This window comes from Pan paniscus, chromosome 6, assembly GCF_029289425.2.
Source record: "Pan paniscus chromosome 6, NHGRI_mPanPan1-v2.0_pri, whole genome shotgun sequence".
NCBI lineage: Eukaryota > Metazoa > Chordata > Mammalia > Primates > Hominidae > Pan > Pan paniscus.
The window spans coordinates 103,392,202-103,412,529 of record NC_073255.2 but is presented as its reverse complement, the minus strand read 5'-3'; the positions used below and the strand labels follow the sequence as shown (position 1 = coordinate 103,412,529).

The window sequence follows — 20,328 nt, the reverse complement described above, 5'->3', positions numbered from 1 at the left end:
TAGATATAATGAATGGTGAGAATGAGGCTAGAAATGCTAAACCACAGATAACCTCTTTCAACATCTTGAAAATGCATGTCTGCTTTATCTTGATCAGAAAAGTGTCTTAGACCAGGGCAAAAGGATTGTGTCAGTGAGGCTCAGAAGTCAGGAGATCCATATTAATGTTTTAAGGAAAGTCAAAATAATGGGGCTTCACATCTGAACACATGCGGTGATGGAGAAAAAAAAAAAAAGAAGAAATAATGGTAAATCTAAGATTGTATTTCTTCTAAGTAACTTAAAAAATACTATTTTATTTTTAATATAAGCAAGCAGATGAGGAAAATAATAAAGTTGAGGAAATAATGAGATCACACTGAGTATGGGTTATTGACTTTGCCCTACTGGAAGCCTTCTCTGATTTTGATTGACAAAACTCCCTACATTTTCCTGGGTTTCCTCAGCACTATGACATGTTTCAATCACATCATTTATCACATTGTGCTTGAAACAATGTGTACATAACCAACGGTGTGCTAGTGTCAACTTTTACAAATTTGCAAAAGCTAACTATGCACATTTCCTTCCCAATCCCTACTTCAGTGACTTCAGTTTGGTAGCCTAAAACCTGTCATGGTGGGAGCATTAACACCAAAAATATTGGCAAATGCTTCAAATCAGGCTCTCTCTTTTCCCTGAAGAGGTGATTGCTAAACACCTGTCAGCATATCCCTATGTTTAACTTGTTTCTTCTTAGACTATAAGCTTTTTAAGAGCATAGCTTGGGCCTTACCCACACATGTACTCTCCTTGTGGTGCAAGTATGACAATGGATGGTGGTTTCATTGAATTTTTTAAAAATGTCTGTTGAATTAACAATCAGAGAAAAACATTCAACATAAGGTTGAAAACGTGGTTTGGAGTTTACTTTTGAGAACATAACATGAGCTATGTATGGACCTGGTCATAGTTAACTTCGAGAAAAGAAGAAAATAACACATATGTGTAATGTGCCTTAAAGCTTGTACAGCTATTTCATTTAAATGTCAAAATTCAGGAGAAAAATCTTCTTAACATGGAATTTATTTATATTATAATAATCTTAGAGTCTACCAATATGTGGTTTATGGAACCATCTGGAGAGCATGACAAATGAGCTTTAACTTAGGTCCATTTGAACAAAAACAGCATCATATTATGTAGATAAGCATAACAGTAAGGTAGATGAAGTTTACCTCTGCTTCTCCCTTCAGGATCACACTGTCTTCTCAGTATTCTATGACACCTGATCATATGAAATAATATAAGTTATTTAAATGCACAACTCATAATACCTATAGATTTCTACAGAGAAATTCAATTTTAAGTGTATAAAGCTATGTTTACTTTGAATAAAGGAGTAGGCATCTAAAGGTGGGGTTTCAAATTAGTGAGCTAGGTAAAAGGATAATCAGAGCACAGGATTTCACTGGTCCTAAGCCTGACTACAGGTAGCTGGTCACTCTTTACATCATTTCATAAGATGAGGTACATCTGGACATACTAGAAAATTCAAGGTTCTAAATCATACTTGTTCCTCGATACAACCAAATTCCTTTATCCTAAAACAGCTCAATAACACAAAGAATAATTATATTGGCCAAATAAAAATTGAGTGCATTCGATAAAGCAAAACATTTTGTACTGTACTTTGTATTTATTTAAGTGATATATTTATTATCACTCTAAAGGCATAAAAATAAAATCATATTAGTTATAAATTTAACTGGTCATCTTTATTGAAAAGCAAATATGATATCCTGACTGTCCCAGAAAATAAAAAACATATGGTTACTATAAATATGATTAAGTCTTACATTGTGCTTTTCAGCACGGCATGGTGAAACAGATCAGGTTTCTCATCCTTCTAACATCATTTGTGTCTCTAAAATCTATGTAAATGGATACGCATTAGGGGACACCATTCAGAATTTAAGCGACAGTCTTTTCAAAAAATGAATTAATATGTCTTTTTTAGAAATTGCTTTGTCTTCTAAATATATGTTTTTAAAATGTCTTTGTTGTTTTATTAGTTATTAAATCACTAGAATCTACTTGGAAATGATTTCTTGTATTTGTATTAGGTAATAGCATAGGTATCATCATCCTAGACATGTTTTCAACATTTTTTCCTCCCTAATTTAAATCTATACTGCATAACTTTTTTGAAATGTCCACATAATTTTTCATTTTAGGCCTTTACTGATTGTGTGTACTATCATGACTACGTATTTTAATTGTTCAATTTTGTGTTTTTAAATAGCTGCCGGTCGTGTGTGTTTTCGTCACATAAAGCCCTTTATAATTAAGTGTAGGATCATAATTAGATTTATTGCAAAATAACAAAAATGTTTGCTGTTTTTAGAAAGTCACAATTTCCAATTTCTAAGTCAGCCAGTTTGGAGGACAAGTTTAATTTAACAATGACGTTGTCTAATATTTCACAATATTCAGTGATCTATTTATAATCCACTTACCAGCTTTGTGTCCTTGAATTCATCTTTAAGAAGAGGATTTTCCAGTAAATGCCCCATAATGCTGCTGTAAGGATGGAAAGAGATAATTAATGTAGTTGGGATATAATACACCCTCCATATTAACAGCAGCTATAATTAAGAATGTCATATGTTTTTAACTTTAATTAATTTGTAAACTAAAAGTCATAAAAATGATAAAAAGACTGTTACAAATTACTTAGTCAGTGTATTTATAAAAAGTTGACCATATATTTCACTAGTATTGCTTGCTTTTGTTTCAAAAAGTTGATTCCATTAAACTACAAAACCCTGTATAAAAGCCTCCATTATCATCATAAGTATTCACTTGAATCTAGGTGTTGACACCAGTGCATTTATCTAATTATTAACAGAAAGAATAATTAAAATCCAAAGCTGAGTCATTGGGCTTTTGAAACAACCAGTCCTTTGAAAAATCAGGATTTAGGACTTTTTGTGGGCTGATATTTACACAGTTACCAGCAGGTGGCAGTATGTATATGAAAGTGTGTCGTAAATAATGCAACTTGCAGGTTACTGGCTATTACTAACCAAGAGATGTGCATGCACTTAAAAACACTATTTACAGGGGAAATCATGGGTTTCTAACTGCTTTGAAATTCCTTGTTATTATCTTACCATGTCACTCAAGGAAGACTATATGGTTGTCACTTGTGAACTGCATGAAATCTTAAATCTAGCCAAGGTCCAGCTTTCCAGGGAGGTCAGAGTTACTGGCTGACCTTGGCTTGACACTTCTCTGTCACTTATGATAATACAGCCTGTTTAACTATGAGATTTTCTAAGATACACTCTCATAAATAATTATTTGTTGAGGAGTTCTTCAGTCTGCACATATGCAGACAGTGCTGTGCTGTGCCATCCATAGCAGACAGGGCTATATTGAAAACATGAATAAGAAAGGATAAAAACAAAAGCAGAGAAAAAAAATTCTAATGTAGATTATTAAGACTTACTAAACGATAAAATTATATTTTTTTTCAGCCAACTGGGAGAAAGTATAATCTTGTTGTAAAATTTAATATGGAAGTATATATGGAACTCCACATTTTTCTTTTTTTATCTTGCCACTCTTGTCTTTAAAACCTATGTATGAAGGTCAGAGGTCACTTATCATAGTAGTTCACCCTCCCTGGTTTCCCTGGTCATGACTATGGCTTTTGCAGAAGATGTGTCAGCTAAATGGTGATAGAGATTTCTAGACCAGGCAGGGTTGGTAACTATCAGTGACTGAAAATATGGAGCACTGGTGAGTGGTGTGGAGAAGGCAAGAAGTACTTGAGGAAGCAGTGGCAATGGAGGAGGTCCTTGCTATTTACACTGAATTTTATGAAAGTTTCCTTTTCCTTTTTTCTCCTAAGAAAAAGTACTTACCTGCATGTTTTTATATTATATCTTTCATATTTTGTTTAAAATATGAATATGCTTGTGTGCATCCGTGTAAATAGGCAAGGAGAGAGTAAAAAGGAAAATGGCATTAAAAATTTATCATTTTCCCTGAAAATTTATTTTGCATTTTAGAGTCATAAATATTTTGTGAATTCTTAACCTCAATGAAAATCTGAGATACAAAGCATTCTGAAAAAAAACATGTAACTTACTTACTGATTCCTCGGTTCAAGAAAGAAGGCCATATAGCAGCTCTGTTTCTAGGTTTTTGAGGAACTACCACACTGTTCTCCATTGTGGCTGTACTAGTTTTCATTCCCACCAATAATGTATAAGAGTTCACTTTCCTCTGCATCCTTGCCAGCATTTATTTTTTGTCTTTTTGATAATAGCTATTCTAAATGGAATGAGATGACACCTTATTGTGGTTTTGAATTGCATTTCCCTGATGATTCGTGACATTGAGTATTTTTCTAAATATTTTTTGGCCATTTGTATGCCTTCTTTTGAGAAATATCTGTTTAGATCATTTGCCCATTTTTTTAACTTTTACTTTAAGTTCAGGGGTGCATGTGCAGGTTTGTTATATTGGTAAACTTGTGCCATGAAGAGTTTGTTGTACAGATTATTTTGTCACCCAGGTATTAAGCCTAGAATTCATTATCAATTTTTCCTGATCCTCTCCCTCCTCCCATCCTCCACCCTCCAATAGGCCCCAGGGTGTGTTGTTCTCTTCTATGTGTCCATGTATTCTCATCATATAGCTCCTACTTATAAGTGAGAACATGCAGTATTTGGTTTTCTGTTCAGTGTTAGTTTGACAAGGGTAATGACCGCCAGCTCCATCCATGTTTCTGCAAAAAGATATGATCTTGTTTTTTTATGGCTGCTTAATATTCCATGGTATATATGTATCATATTTTCTTTATCCAGTTTGTTATTGATGAACATTTAGGTTGATTCCATGTCTTAGATATTGTGACTAGTGCTACAATGAACACATGCTTGCATGTGTCTTTATGATAGAATGATTTATATTCTTTGGGTATATACCCAGTTATGGGATTGCTGGGTCGAATGGTATTTTTGTTTTTAGGTCTTTGAGGAATTGCCACACTGTCTTCCACAATGGTTGAACTAATTTACACTGTGACCAACCGTGTATAAGCATTCTTTACTCCACAACCTTGCCATCATCTGTTATTTTTTGACTTTTTAATAATAGCTGTTCTGACTGGTGTGAGATGGTATCCCATTGGGGTTTTGATATGCATTTCCCTAATGATCATTGATGTTGCACTTTTTTAATATGATAGTTGGCTACATGTATGTCTTCTTATAAAGTGTCTATACATGTCCTTTGGCCACTTTTAAATGGTGTTGTTTTTCTCTTGTAAATTTGCTTAAGTTCCTTATAGATGCTGGATATTAGAACTTTGTCAGATGCATAGTTTGCAAAAATTTTCTCCCATTTGTAGGTTTCCTGTTCACTCTGTTGACATCTTCCTTTGTTGTGCAGAACTCTTTAATTAGATCCCATTTTTAAATTTTTGCTTTTGTTGCATTTGCTTTTGCTGTCTTCATCATTAAATCTTTGCTCGTTCCTGTATCCAAAATGGTATTGCCTAGATTATCTTCCAGAGTTTCTTGTAGTTTTGGTTTTTACATTTAACTCTTTAATTCATCTTGAGTTAATTTTTGTATATGGGGTAAGGAAGGAGTCCAGTTTTAATCACCTGCATATGGCTAGCCAGTTTTCTCAGCACCATTTATCTAATAGAAAGTCCTTTCCCCACTGTTTGTTTTTGAAAGATTTATCAAAGACCAGATAGTCATAGGTCTGCAGCATTATTTCTGGGTTCTCTGTTCTGTCCCATTGTTCTATGTGTCTGTTTTTGTACCAGTACCATGCTGTTTTGGTTACTCTAGCCCTGTAGTATAGTTTGAAGTTAGGTAGCGTGATGACTCCAGCTTTGTTCTTTTTGCTTAGTATTGCCTTGGTTATCTGGATTCTCTTCTGATTCCACCTGAATTTTCAAATAGTTTTTTTTTCTAATTCTGTGAAGAATGTCAATGGTAATTTTAATAGAAATAGCATTGAATTTACAAATTGCTTTAGCCATGTGTCCATTTTAAAGATACTGTTTCTTCCTATCCATGAGCATGGAATGCTTTTTCATTTGTTCATGTCATCTCTAATTTATTTGATCAGTGGTTTATAGCTCTCCTTGTAGAGATATTTCACTTCCTTCATTAGCTGTATTGCTAGATATTTATGTGTGTGTGTGTCTGTGTGTGTGGTAATTGTGATTTGGCTCTCAGCTTGACTGGTGCTGTATAGGAATGCTGGTGACTTTTTACACATTAATTTTGTATCCTGACACTTTGCTGAAGTTGTTTAAGGAACTTTTTGGCTGAGACTATGGCATTTTCTAGATATAGGATTATGTCGTCTGCAAACAGCGATAGTTTGACTTCCTCTCTTTCTATTTGGACGCCCTTTCTTTCTTTCCTTTACCTGGTTGGTCTAGCCATGACTGCAATACCACATTGAATAGGAGTGGTGAGAGAGGGCGTCCTTGTCTTGAGCCAGTTTTCAAGCGGAATGCTTCCAGCTTTTGCCCATTCAGTATGTTGTCGTCTATGAATCTGTCATAGACGGCTCTCATTATATTGAAGTATGTTCTTTCAATACCTAGTTTATTGAGAGTTTCTAACATGAAGGGACGTTGAATTTTACTGAAGGCCTCTTCTGCAACTATTGAAATTAAGTGCTTTTTTTTCCTTTAGTTCTGTTTATGTGATGAATCACATTTATTGATTTGCATATGTTAAACCAAACTTGGCTCCCAGAGATAAAGCCTACTAGATCATAGTGGATAAGCTTTTTGATGTGCTTCTGGATTCAGTTTGCCAGCATTGTTTTGAGGATTTTTGCATGTTCATTAAGGATATTGGCCTGAAGTTTTTGTTGTTGTTGTTGTCATGTCTCTGCCAGCTTTTGGTATCAGGATACCCTTGAAGAATGAGTTAGGAGGAGTCCCTCCTCCTCAGTTTTTGCAATAATTTCAGCAGGAATGGTACCAGCTCTTTTTTGTACAATTTAAAGAAAATCAATGAATTCAAGAGATTTTTTTTTAATTAATAAAATAGACCACCAGCTAGAATAATAAAGAAGAAAAAAAGATTGAAATAAACACAATAAAAAATGACAAGTGAGATATTACCACTGACCCTAGAGAACACAAACAAGAATCAGAGAATATTATGAACCCTTCTAACCACATAAACTAGAAAATCTGAAGGAAATGGATAAATTCCTGGATACATATACGCTTCCATACTGAACCAGGAAGAAATAGAATTCCTGAACAGACCAATAATGAGCTCTCTAACTGAGTCAGTAATAAATAGCCTACCAACAAAAAAATAAGCCCAGAACCATTGTTTAATTTAATTTAATTTAATTTTTTTTTTTTTTTTTTTGCTGGTGAGATGTTTGGGATCCTTGTATATTCTATATATCAATCTCCTGTCAAATGAGTAGTTTGTAAATATTTTCTCTAATTCTGTAGGTTGCTTTTTTACTCTTTTTTTTTTGCTGTGCAAAAGCTCTATAGTTTGATAAAATCCCATTTTCTTATTTTTGCTTTTGCATTTGAGGTCTTATCAAGTTAGATGTTCAACAACAGATGAAAGGATAAAGAAAACGTGACACACACACACACACACACACACACTAGGACACTATTCAGCCATGTAAAACAATTCTGTCATTTTCGGCAACATGGATGAAACTAGAGGACTTTATGTCCTCCAACACACCAGGGAAAGATAATTAAACACTGCATGTTTTTATTTATATATGAAAGCTAAACAAACTTGATCTCGTAGAAGCAAAAAGTAGAACGGAGTATGTTAGAGGCTGGGAATAATGGGAGGAATGAAGGAATAGAGAAAGATTTGTTAAGGATACAGGGTTATAAGCTAGATAGTGGTAATACATTCTAGTGTTCCATACCACTGTAGGATGACTATAGTTAGCTATATTACATAATTTCGAATAGCTAGAAGGAAGATATTCAATGTTCCAAACACAAATAAATGATACATGTTTAAGATGATGGATATGCTAATTACCCTGATCTAATCACTTTATATTACATGTATTGAAACACCACTATGTACCCCATGTAAAATTAGTATTTGTCAATTATAAAAGTAAAATAAAAAAGAAAGAAGGCAAGCACGAAGGAAAAAGTAAAAAAAAAATGTTGTGATATATAGTATAGTTATTTTTTAGTTCTATTGATGAATGCAGTATTTTTAAGCATTGCTCCAAAGTTACTACTAGATTTATAACTTTACTTCAAAGATAAGATGAATAATATTAATTTCATTCACAGGCCTTCTCTGTCTCTACCCTACTCAAGAGGGCCTTATCTCAACTCTACATAAATCTATGAAACTGGAGAAATGCCAGTTCTTCCACTCTATGAGCTTTCCATACTTCTCTTTCATATTTCTCCGGCCTGCTATGTCAGTAAATTTTATGTTTATTTGTATAAACTAATTTAGAACATAAATGACTCAAACTATTATGTCACTAGGCAAATGCACATTAAAATATAAAAGCTCCTAGCAAAACAAAGGTCCAGAATGGTTTTCCAATGTACATTGAGTAAGTGGGGAAGATACCTGTAGAGAAAAATAATCTTTGTCAATAGACCCTGAAGTCACACCAGAGGTGACAGAATGTGCTGCATGATAAGCCTAAATCAGATATAGTGTAACTTACATCAACATAAGCATTTTTTGTCTTTCCCATAAAATTGACTTAGGGAGATGGGCTACATGGATAAGTTGAGAGTAACAGGGAACTTTTATGTAAAATATATTTTTTTAAATATAAGTGTTACTTAAACATGCTTCAAATCTCATACTCCAGAGAGAAAAGTGGGTTTTTGTAAATACAAACATTATATTAAAGTATACTATGCATGTAGAAAATAATACAGATCAAAGTGTATACACTGGTAATTTTTTTTGATTTTCAAAATAAATTCACCTAGGTAACAAACAATAAGGTCAAGAAATAGAACATAAGCAGAAACCCAGGATTGCCTAACATTAACTTTCATCACTACATCCGTATAACCATATTATAACTTCTAATACAAAAGATTAGCTTTGTCTTTTTTGAATTTCATATAAATATAGTTACACAGACTGTATCCTGTGTCTGGTTTATTTCACTCGACATAACATTTATGAAGTTCCATTAATTGTTGTAGCTTGTTATTGTCATTGCCATATGATAGCCCATTGTATAAATATACTATAAGTTTTATCCAGTTTGGGACTATTATGAATAGTGCTTCTATGAACACACCTTTTGATGCATATATGTATGCATTTATGTTTAGTATATAACCTAAGTTTATATGTTACATGCATTAGTAGATGCTGCCCTAGAATTTTTCAAAATGCTTGTAATAATTTATACTTTCACCAGCTATAATGATTGCAATCTTTTTACATCTTCAACAGTACTTGTTATTCCATGCAATTTTCATTTACATCATTTTCCCAATGTGCTTTGTAAGACATGTATATATGGTACAAACCATAATACCAGAAATTTCTTAAACTATATTGCAAAGACTATCAGTCTGCAGCGAAATAAACAACTGGCTGGAATAGATGATCGTGATACTTGTCCCCATACCTCCTTTCTCCATCCCATATCTGAGCACCTTAGGCAATGAGAAAAAGAGAAGATAATGAAGATGGCCTTAATTCAAATTCTGGGGTCCACTTTGGCAAAACAAGACTATGATTTCTAGAAGATACCATACATATCAGAGCTTTGTGGCTCTTATTTATGTATCTGCTGATGGTTTGTTGGGAACCTGGGTTCTGTCTTCAAAAAGCCTGTGTTTACTAAAATGCTTTTGAATAATGAGTTTGCCAGCTGCGCTTGGCAGAATGGGCTGAAACAGGGAGGACATGAGGCAGGCCAGTTCAAAAAGTACTGCACTATTATAGGATCATATGCTGAAACAGAAGAATATGTTGGAGAAACAACTCAACAATTTTAGGTGCTTAAATTTTGCGTCTTCCTCAAAATGAGTCTCTATCCTTAAAATTACTTAACTCTTAACTTGAATTAATTTACTTCCAGACATTTACCCTGAATACAAAATGCTATATGTGTCAGCTTAAAGAGAACTGAGGAGTGTTTTGGGCCATTTGACCCTCTGCTCCAGAAACTAAATGTAATTTTATAATTTTTCCCTATCTGAGTGTTTCTAAATTTCAGCCATAAGAAGTAAGAAGAAACAAATCTACTTCCCTAACAACTTTGGCCAACTGAAAAAGCATGATATGCCTAGAGAACGTGCAGGGTCTTTAGAGTCAGACAAACAGATCTAATTTTGAACTTAACAACTAAGTTACTTCTCAGAGCCTTACTTACTTTATTTGGCAATTTGGAATAGTGTAGGTTGGTTGATATGGAAACTGTGATGATTAAATTAAATTACTCATGTAAAATCCTTGGCACGCATTGAGTATGCTATAAGTGGTAGACAACGTTGCTAAAATTTAATTATAAGCTAGGTTTTAAATTTTGAATTCTTATGGATATCAAAATTGCATTGTGTTTTCCCATATATTTTACACCTGTTTATGACATTCAAATTCAAATATCATATTTTACATGACATAATTTTGAATAATTTTCCTAGGGAAAATAAAGTTTGCTAACAGTTTTCTTACTATGTTTGCATTACAAAAACTTGCATATATTCTAGAGCATGTAGTTATCATTTATGCAGTTTATGCTATAAGTTTCCCAAGATTACGGACATAATTTGACTGTATAATTACTTTGACCTGAAAGACCAGTATCTCAAATATCAAATTTTCCTTTTATAGTTAAGCTACTTTTATGGGTGTGATTTGGTGAGAGTAATTGGCCTCTACATAGTTCCTTAGTTATAACGAATACCACAGATTCAATACTGTCTTGTTATGTATGTTTACTGCCCTATGAGTTCCAATGTTTCAACTAAGTACAACTGTTTTAATCAATACATAACACAGCAAGACTAGAATTGGCAGATGGGTGAGCAAATCTTGATCATTGAAATAAAAGAACTAAAAGGAAGACTATTCGTTCTTATATAAATATGAGGGAACATTTTTTGTCTTAATCTGTTTTGTGCTACTGTACCAGAATACCAAGACTGTGTAACTTATAATGAATGGAAATGTAATAGCTTACAGACCTGAAGGCTGGAAAGTCCAATATAAAGGTGGTGACATCTGACAAGGGCTTTCTTGTTGTCTCATTACATGGCCAAAGGACACAGAGGAAAAAGGGAACCAAATTCATTCTTTCATAATGGCATTAATTCCACCCATAATACTGGGTGGCCTAATCACCTCTTAAAGGTCTCATATCTTAATACTTTTACAATGACAATTAAATTTCAACGTGAATTTTGGAGGGGGCAAACATTCAAACTCCAGAAATTTTATACTAAGATGCTGTGGTACTATCATTAGTGGCAGTATAGATTTAGGAAACTTGTGTAAGCTGCTTTTAACAGAAAACAACATTAAAAATAGATCTTCAAAAAGCCATTTTGGTAAATCCTAGTAATTAATCTATTAATTATTGTGTTTGAGATGACAGCAATAATTTGTTCACCACGGGCTCATGGCAGTTAATATTGGTCAATTTTTAACTCAAGTCTATGTATATAAGCCTGTCATTTATTAGGAAAAACAGAAGAATGTTATTTCAATCCTCAAGAACCTAATGTAAATAGTCAATGTAGTTCTATTTATAAGTCGTCAACACTTGCACTGTCTTGGCCACCTTTGCAATAAATTTGAATATTGAACTACCTTTTTAAAATTAATTACATGTATATATGATATACTGGGGCTCAAATATTCATCATTCTGCTCTCAGGGATTAAAGACACAGGTATATAATTGACCAATTGCAAAGTTATGTGCCAAATTCTATTGTACTGGGTATGAATTGCGCTTCATGAATCTTATAGGCTAATTGTAGGAATAATTAAGGAATAAGCCAGTATCAGCAGTGTCAAAAGTATGTCGTCTATTTGATTTAGAAATTTAGAACCTATGTGAGGAGTTAAAATCAAATAGACGCATAATGGGATTGCAACACTAAAAAATAATACCTTACACATGAGTAACACTAAAGTAATTATTTTTCAGTTCACCTGAATTATGGTTTTTTGATGTACTTATTACAAAGGACAATTGTGTGCCAGAGCTTACTTTAATTACTTCAGTTAATCCATTTAACATATATTTATTGATATTGACATACACACATGTACACACTCCTTACATTATAGTAGATGAATGGAGAGAAAGGAATTAAAATTTCCTAAGGAAGTAATTTTGAAAAAAGTACAACTGATATGTTAAGAAAAGTGGAATTTTATGATATGCCTTATTATAACCATAAAAAGCAGAAAAAAAGTGTAAGACAATAATCGAAGCCAAAGGTGAAGGCAACACATAGAAAACAGTAATGAATATGATAAATGCGAATCCAACAACATGATTTATTACTGTGACCTAGATACACCAAATAAAAGACAGAGACTGTGAGTGAATTAAAAAAAGACCCAACTATGTACTGTGTATAAGATATCCACTTTAAATATAAAGAAACAAGTTGATTTAAAGTAAATAGAGGAAGAAAGATATGCCATGCTAACGCTAATCAAAACAAAGTAGGAGTAACTATATTAATTTCAGAAACAGCAGATTTCAGAGCAAGGAAAGTTATATAACAATAATGGGGTCAATTCTCCAAGAAGACAGAAATCTTTAGGGTGTACATGCTTAACAACAGAGCATCAGTATTTGTGCGGCAAAAACTAAAATGAGAAATAAATAAACCCAGACTTTTTTTTTAAATCAGAAATGGACATATGCAGCTAGCAGAAAGTCAGTGAGGATTTAGCTGAACCCAGCAACATCATCAGTCAACTGGATATGACAGATATCTCTATATTTTTTTAAATCCAACAACAGCAGAATACACATTTCAAAAATAATGTAAGCTGAATAAAAATAAAAACACCACTGATCAAAAATTTGTGAGATGCAGCAAATCAGTGCTTAGAGGAAAATTTATGGCATTGAGTACATATATTAGAAAAGAAGAAATATCCAAAATAAATCACCACAACTTTATCTTTGAAAACTAGGAAATAAGAAAATTAATCCAAAGTAAGCAGAAGAAACAAAATAATAAAAATTAGAGCAGGAATCAATAAGATTAAAAACAGAAAATCAAGAAAACCAAAAGCTACTTATTAGAAAAGATGAATAAAGTCAGTACGCCTCTAGCTAGGGTAAGAAAAACGTAGCTGTAATACTCATATCAGAAATGAAAGAAAAGACATCACTATATAACTCATGTATATTAACAAGATTATAAAGGAATACTGTGAACAACATGATTCCCACAAATTTGATAAGTTATAAGAACTAAAAAAATTTCCTTGAAAGGCATAATCTGCCAAAACTCACACAAGAAAAAACATACAATTTTAAGTGGCTTGTATTTATTAAAGAAATTGAATCCATAATTAAAGATCTAAAGCAGAAAGCACAGGCACAGATGCTTTCACTGCTGATTTCTACCAAACTTCCAATAAAGAAATTATAGCAATTCTCTATATGCTACTTCACAAGGTAGAAGTAATACTTTCTAAATCATTCTATGAGGCTAATGCCCTGCTACCAAAACCAGGCAAAAACATCACAAGACAAGAAAACAACAGACTAATATCTCAAATAAAAATAAATGCAAAATCCTCAACAAAATATGACCAATCATATCCAACAATGTATAAAACATTATACACAATAACCAAGTGGAATTTATCTTAGATATCAAGGCAGATACAACACTTGGAAATCAACTGATGTAAAGAAGAAAAGTCACACGATCATTTCAAAAGCATTTGACATAATCTAACACCTATTTATGATAAATAGAAGTCTCAGTAAACTAGGAATAGAAGAAAACTTCTTCAACTTAATCAAGAATATCTATAAAATTCCTACAGTAAACATTAAGCTAAATGTTCAGAAACTAAGAGCTTTCATGCTAATATTTACTACAAAGCATTGATGTCCCCTCTCACCACTAGTTTTCAACATTATAATGAAAGTACAAGCTAATGCAATAAGATTAGAAAAGGAAACAAAACGTATACATAAGGGGAAAGAAGAAATAAAACTGTCTTTGTTCACAGATGACATGATTGTCTATGTAGAAAATGTGAAAGAATAGACCAAAAACATCCCAATATCACTAATAAGCAATTACAGCAAGATTACAGGATATAAGGATATACACAAAATCAATCATTCCCATATATCAACAATAAACAAAATTAGAATTCAAAATTTAAAACATATATTATTTACATTAGCACCAAAAAGCATCACTTATAAATATAACAAAAATGTGCAAAATGTATATGTGTAAAACTACAAAACTCTGATGAAAAAAATCCAAAAGAACTAAATGGAAAGATATTCCATGTTCATGGATAAAGGCTCAATATTGTCAAGATATCAGTTCCACCCAACTTGATATATAGATTCAATGCAATCTTAAGTTACTTTGCAGAAAGAGGCACAATTATTCTGAAGTTTAAGTATACAGCAAAAGTCCCAGACTACCCACCACAATATTGAAGAACAAAGTTAAGTCTAACACTACCTGACTGTAAAACTTACTTACTATAAAGCTACAGTAATTAAAATAGTGTGGTATTGGTAAAAGAATAGACAAATGGTTCTCCCAGCACAGTGTTTCAGCTCAGAGAATGGACAGACTGCCTCCTCAAGTGGGTCACCGACCCCCATGTAGCCTAACTGGGAGACACCTCCCAGTAGGGGCCAACTGACACCTCGTACAGCTAGGTGCCCCTCTGGCACAAAGCTTCCAGAGGAAGGATCAGGCAGCAATATTTACTGTTCTGCAATATCTGCTGTTCTGCAGTCTCTGCGGGTGATATCCAGACAAACAGGGTCTGGAGTGGATCTGCAGGAAACTCCAGCAGACCTGCAGCTGAGAGACTTGACTGTTAGAAGGAAAACTAACAAACAGAAAGGAATAGCATCAACATCAACAAAAGGATATCCACACCAAAGCCCCATCTGTAGGTCACCAACATCAAAGACCAAAAGTAGACAAAACCACAAAGATGGGGAGAAACCAGAGCAGAAAAGCTGAAAAATTTAAAAACCAGAGTGCCTCTTCTTCTCCAAAGGATTGCAACTCCTCACCAGCAACGGAACAAACCTGGATGGAGAATGACTTTGATGAGCTGACAGAATTAGGCTTCAGAAGGACGATAATAACAAACTTCTCCGAGCAAAAGGAGGATGTTCAAACCCATCACAAGGAAGCTAAAAACCTTGAAAAAAAGATTAAACGAATGGCTAACTACAATAAACAGTGTAGAGAAGACCTTAAATGGCCTGATGGAGCTAAAAACCATAGCACAAAAATTACGCGATGCATGCAAAAGCTTCAGTAGCTGATTTGATCAAGTGGAAGAAAGGATATCAGTAATTGAAGATCAAATAAATGAAATGAAGCAAGAAGAGAATTTTAGAGAAAAAAGAGTTAAAATAAACAAACAAAGCCTCCAAGAAATATGGGACTATGTGAAAAGACCGAATCTACATTTAATTGGTGTACATGAAAGTGACTGGCAGAATGGAACCAAGTTGGAAAACACTCTTCAGGATATTATCCAGGAGAATTTCCCCAACCTAGCAAGGCAAGCCAACATTCAAATTCAGGAAATACAGAGAACACCACAAAGATACTCCTCGAGAAGAGCAACCCCAAGACACATAATTGTCAGATTCACCAAGGCTGAAATGAAGAAAAAAATGTTAAGGGCAGCCAGAGAGAAAGGTTGGGTTACCCAGAAAGGGAAGCCCATCAGACTAACAGTGGATCTCTCAGCAAAAACTCTGCAAGCCAGAAGAGAGTGGGGGTCAATATTGAACATTCTTAAAGAAAAGAATTTTCAACCCAGAATTTCATATCCAGCCAAACTAAGCTTCATAAGTGAAGGAGAAATAAAATCCTTTACAGAGAAGCAAACTCTGAGAAATTTTGTCACCACCAGGCATGCCTTACAGAGTTCCTGAAGGAAGCACTAAACATGGAAGGGAAAAACCGGTACCAGCCACTGCAAAAACATGCCAAATTGCAAAGACCATCAATGCTAGGAAAGAACTGCATCAACTAACGGGCAAAATAACCTGCTAACTTCATAATGACAGGATCAAATTCACACATAACAATATTAACCTTAAATGTAAATGGGCTAAATGCCCCAATTAACAGACACAGACTGTCAAAATGGGTAAAGAGTCAAGACCTATCAGTGTGCTATATTCAGGAGACACATCTCACGTGCAGAGACACATGTAGGCTCAAAATAAAGGGATGGAGGGAGATCTAACAAGCAAATGGAAAGAAAAAAAAAGCAGGGGTTGCAATCCTAGTTTCTGATAAAACAGACTTTAAACCAATAAAGATCAAAAGAGACAAAGAAGGCCATTACATAATGGTAAAGGGATCAATTCAAAAAGAAGAGCTAATTATCCTAAATATATATTCATACAATACAGGGGCACCCAGATTCATAAAGCAAGTCCTTAGAGACTTACAAAGAGACCTGGACTCCCACACAATAACAATGTGAGATTTTAATACTCCACTGTCAATATTAGACAGATCAATGAGACAGAAGGTTAACAAGGGTAGCCGGGACTTGAACTCAGCTCTGCACCAAGCCAACCTAATAGACATCTACAGAACTCTCCACCCCAAATCAACAGAATATACATACTTCTCAGCACCACATCACACTTATTCCAAAATTGACCACATAGTTGGAAGTAAAGCACTCCTCAGCAAATGTAAAAGAACAGAAATCACAACAAACTGTCTCTCAGACCACAGTGCAATCAAATTAGAACTCAGGATTAAGAAACTCACTCAAAACCACACAACTACATGGAAACTGAATCCTGCTCCTGAATGACTACTGGGTAAATAATGAATTGAAGGCAGAAATAAAGATGTTCTTTGAAACCAGTGAGAACAAAGACACAACATACCAGAATCTCTGGGACACATTTAAAGCAGTGTGTAGAGGGAAACTTATAGCACTGAATGCCCACAAGAGAAAGCAGAAAAGATCTAAAATTGACACCCTAACATCACAACTGAAAGAAATAGAGAAGCAAGAGCAAACAAATTCAAAAGCTAGCAGAAGGCAAGAAATAACTAAGATCAGAGCAGAACTGAAAGAGATAGAGACACAAAAAACCTTCAAAAAATCAATGAATCCAGGAGCTGGTTTTTTGAAAAGATAAACAAAATAGATAAACTGCTAACAAGACTAATAAAGAAGAAAAGAGAGAAGAATCAGATAGATGCAATAAAAAATGATAAAGGGGATATCACCACCAATCCCACAGAAATACAAACTACCATCAGAGAATACTATAAACACGTCTTCCCAAATAAACTAGAAATTCTAGAAGAAATGGATAAATTCCTAGACATATACACCCTCTCAAGACTAAACCGGGAAGAAGTTGAATCTCTGAATAGACCAATAACAGGTTCTGAAATTGAGGCAATAATTAATAGCCTACCAACCAAAAAAAGTCCAGGACCAGATGGATTCACAGCCGAATTCTACCAGAGGTACTAAGAGGAGCTGATACCATTCCTTCTGAAACTATTCCAATCAATAGTAACAGAGGGAATCCTCCCTAACTCATTTTATGAGGCCAGCATCATCCTGATACCAAAGCCTGGCAGAGACACAACAAAAAAAGAGAATTTTAGACCAATATCCATGATGAACATTGATGCAAAAATCCTCAATAAAATACTGGCAAACCAAATTCAGCAGCATATCAAAAAGCTTATCCACCACAATCGAGTTGGCTTCATCCCTGGGATGGAAGGCTGGTTCGACATACACAAATCAATAAGCATAATCCAATACATAAACAGAACCAACTACAAAAACCACATGATTATCTCAATAGGTGCAGAAAAGGCCTTCTACAAAATTCAACAGCCCTTCATGCCAAAAACTCTCAATAAACTAGGTATTGATGGAATGTATCTCAAAATAATAAGAGCTATTTATGACAAATCCACAGCCAATATCATACTGAATAGGCAAAAACTGGAAGCATTCCTTTTGAAAACTGGCACAAGACAGGGATGCCCTCTCTCACCACTCCTATTCAACATAGTGTTGGAAGTTCTGGCCAGGGCAATCAGGCAAGAAAAAGAAATAAAGGGTATTCAATTAGGAAAAGAGGAAGTCAAATTGTTCCTGTTTGCAGATGACATGATTGTATATCTAGAAAACCCCACTGTCTCAGCCCAAAATCTCCTTAAGCTGATAAGCAACTTCAGCAAAGTCTCAGGATACAAAATCAATGTGCAAAAATTACAGGCATTCCTATATGCCAATAACAGACAAACAGAGAACCAAATTATGAGTGAACTTCCATTCACAATTGCTACAAAGAGAATAAAATACCTAGGAATCCAACTTACAAGGGATGTGAAGGACCTCTTCAAGGAGAACTCCAAACCTCTGCTCAATGAAATAAAAGAAGACACAAACAAATGGAAGACCATTCCATGCTCATGGATAGAAAGAATCAATATCATGAAAGTGGCCATATTGCCCAAGGTAATTTATAGATTCAATGCCATCCCCATCAAGCTACCAATAACTTTCTTCACGGAATTGGAAAAAAAAACTACTTTAAAGTTCATATGGAACCAAAAAAGAGCCTGCATTGCCGAGACAAACCCTAAGCCAAAAGAACAAATCTGGAGGCATCACGCTACCTGACTTCAAACTATACTACAAGGCTACAGTACCAAAACAGCATGGTACTGGTACCAAAACAGAGATATAGACCAACGGAACAGAACAGAGTCCTCAGAAATAACACCACACAATTACAACCATCTGATCTTTGACAAACCTGACAAAAACAAAAAATGGGGAAATGATTCCCTATTTGATAAATGGTGCTGGGAAAACTGGCTAGCCATATGTAGAAAGCTGAAACTGGATGTCTTCCTTACACCTTATACAAAACAGACAAAAATTTCTAGAAAATCTCTAGCCATATTGTAAAACTTCAACTCTTTAATGAAAAAGAAATTATTATAAAATAGCATAAAAAAGAAAGAATATCAACACTTTTCTCCAGTTCTCTTATTTGCTTAGAGATTTGTAGATATTGTGATAATATTTATGGTATTTTTATAAATATATAAATTATCTCCTGTAGAAAGGTTAAAAGATGCTTGCAAGAAAAAATTTCTGAGAATAAAGTATATTCATTTTATAAAATAAGAGTTAATGAGTTGAATATCTATACATATGGAAAACTAGCTCACCAAATAAAGACTAGCTCACCAAAACATAAAGTGATAATTTTACTGTGATAGGTTCCTTGAGCCCCATAAACGATAATGCAAAATAGTATTGGGAAAAAAACCACACTTTTCTTTGATGAGATTGTATGTCTTGAGGCAATCAAACTTTATATGAAATATTTTTGGAGACAAAAAGAATTAGATTCGTGTAAAAAGGGCCATGGCTAAGATAAGACATACAAATCAATTACTGCTACAAAGTCCTTTAAGAGAGACAGCTTAATGGAAATGCAAATCTGTCCTTCACAATTTATAAGCTATTATTTTAGCATATTTATGACATGATTTATGGTGTTGTGAATAGAGTTTTATTGACTGAATTTCTTAACCATTCTAAAGATTGATGAAATAATTAATTGAAGTATTTAATTCACATTTTCTCTTCCTAAGCAAGTCCCTCAAATATTGTTCTTCCTACTTGGCTTTTTTTCTGAGGTAATCCACATTTTAGCTACTGGTGTGATGTGACAAATAGCCACAGTGAGTCATATTCCTAATAAAGACAAATAACTACTATATATACATTCTAATGAAACTTATATCCTGCTTAAGAAAGTATATCACATTTTGCTTTTGATCTAAGTTTACATTTTATAAAAAAATTACTAACATAATGTACCCTGTGATTTGTTACTGCATCAAAATCATATTTAAAGTGAACAGTTTTTGTCCACTTAGACTACTTTACAGACAATAGTAACAGAAATACTAATCCAAACTGAATTATTTGTGAATAAAGCTGAGTCTTATTTCAGAGATGTACAATGACATAAAGCTCCATTTATCTAAGATTTCCTCATTATTCCTTTCCTC

General features: G+C 33.9%; 1 long non-coding RNA gene across 1 annotated transcript in view; it reads left to right on the top strand.

Moving 5' to 3' along the window:
- LOC134730802 (uncharacterized) overlaps window positions 1–20,328 on the top strand; it is a 767,202-nt gene that overhangs the window by 569,087 nt on the left and 177,787 nt on the right. The window lies entirely within an intron of this gene.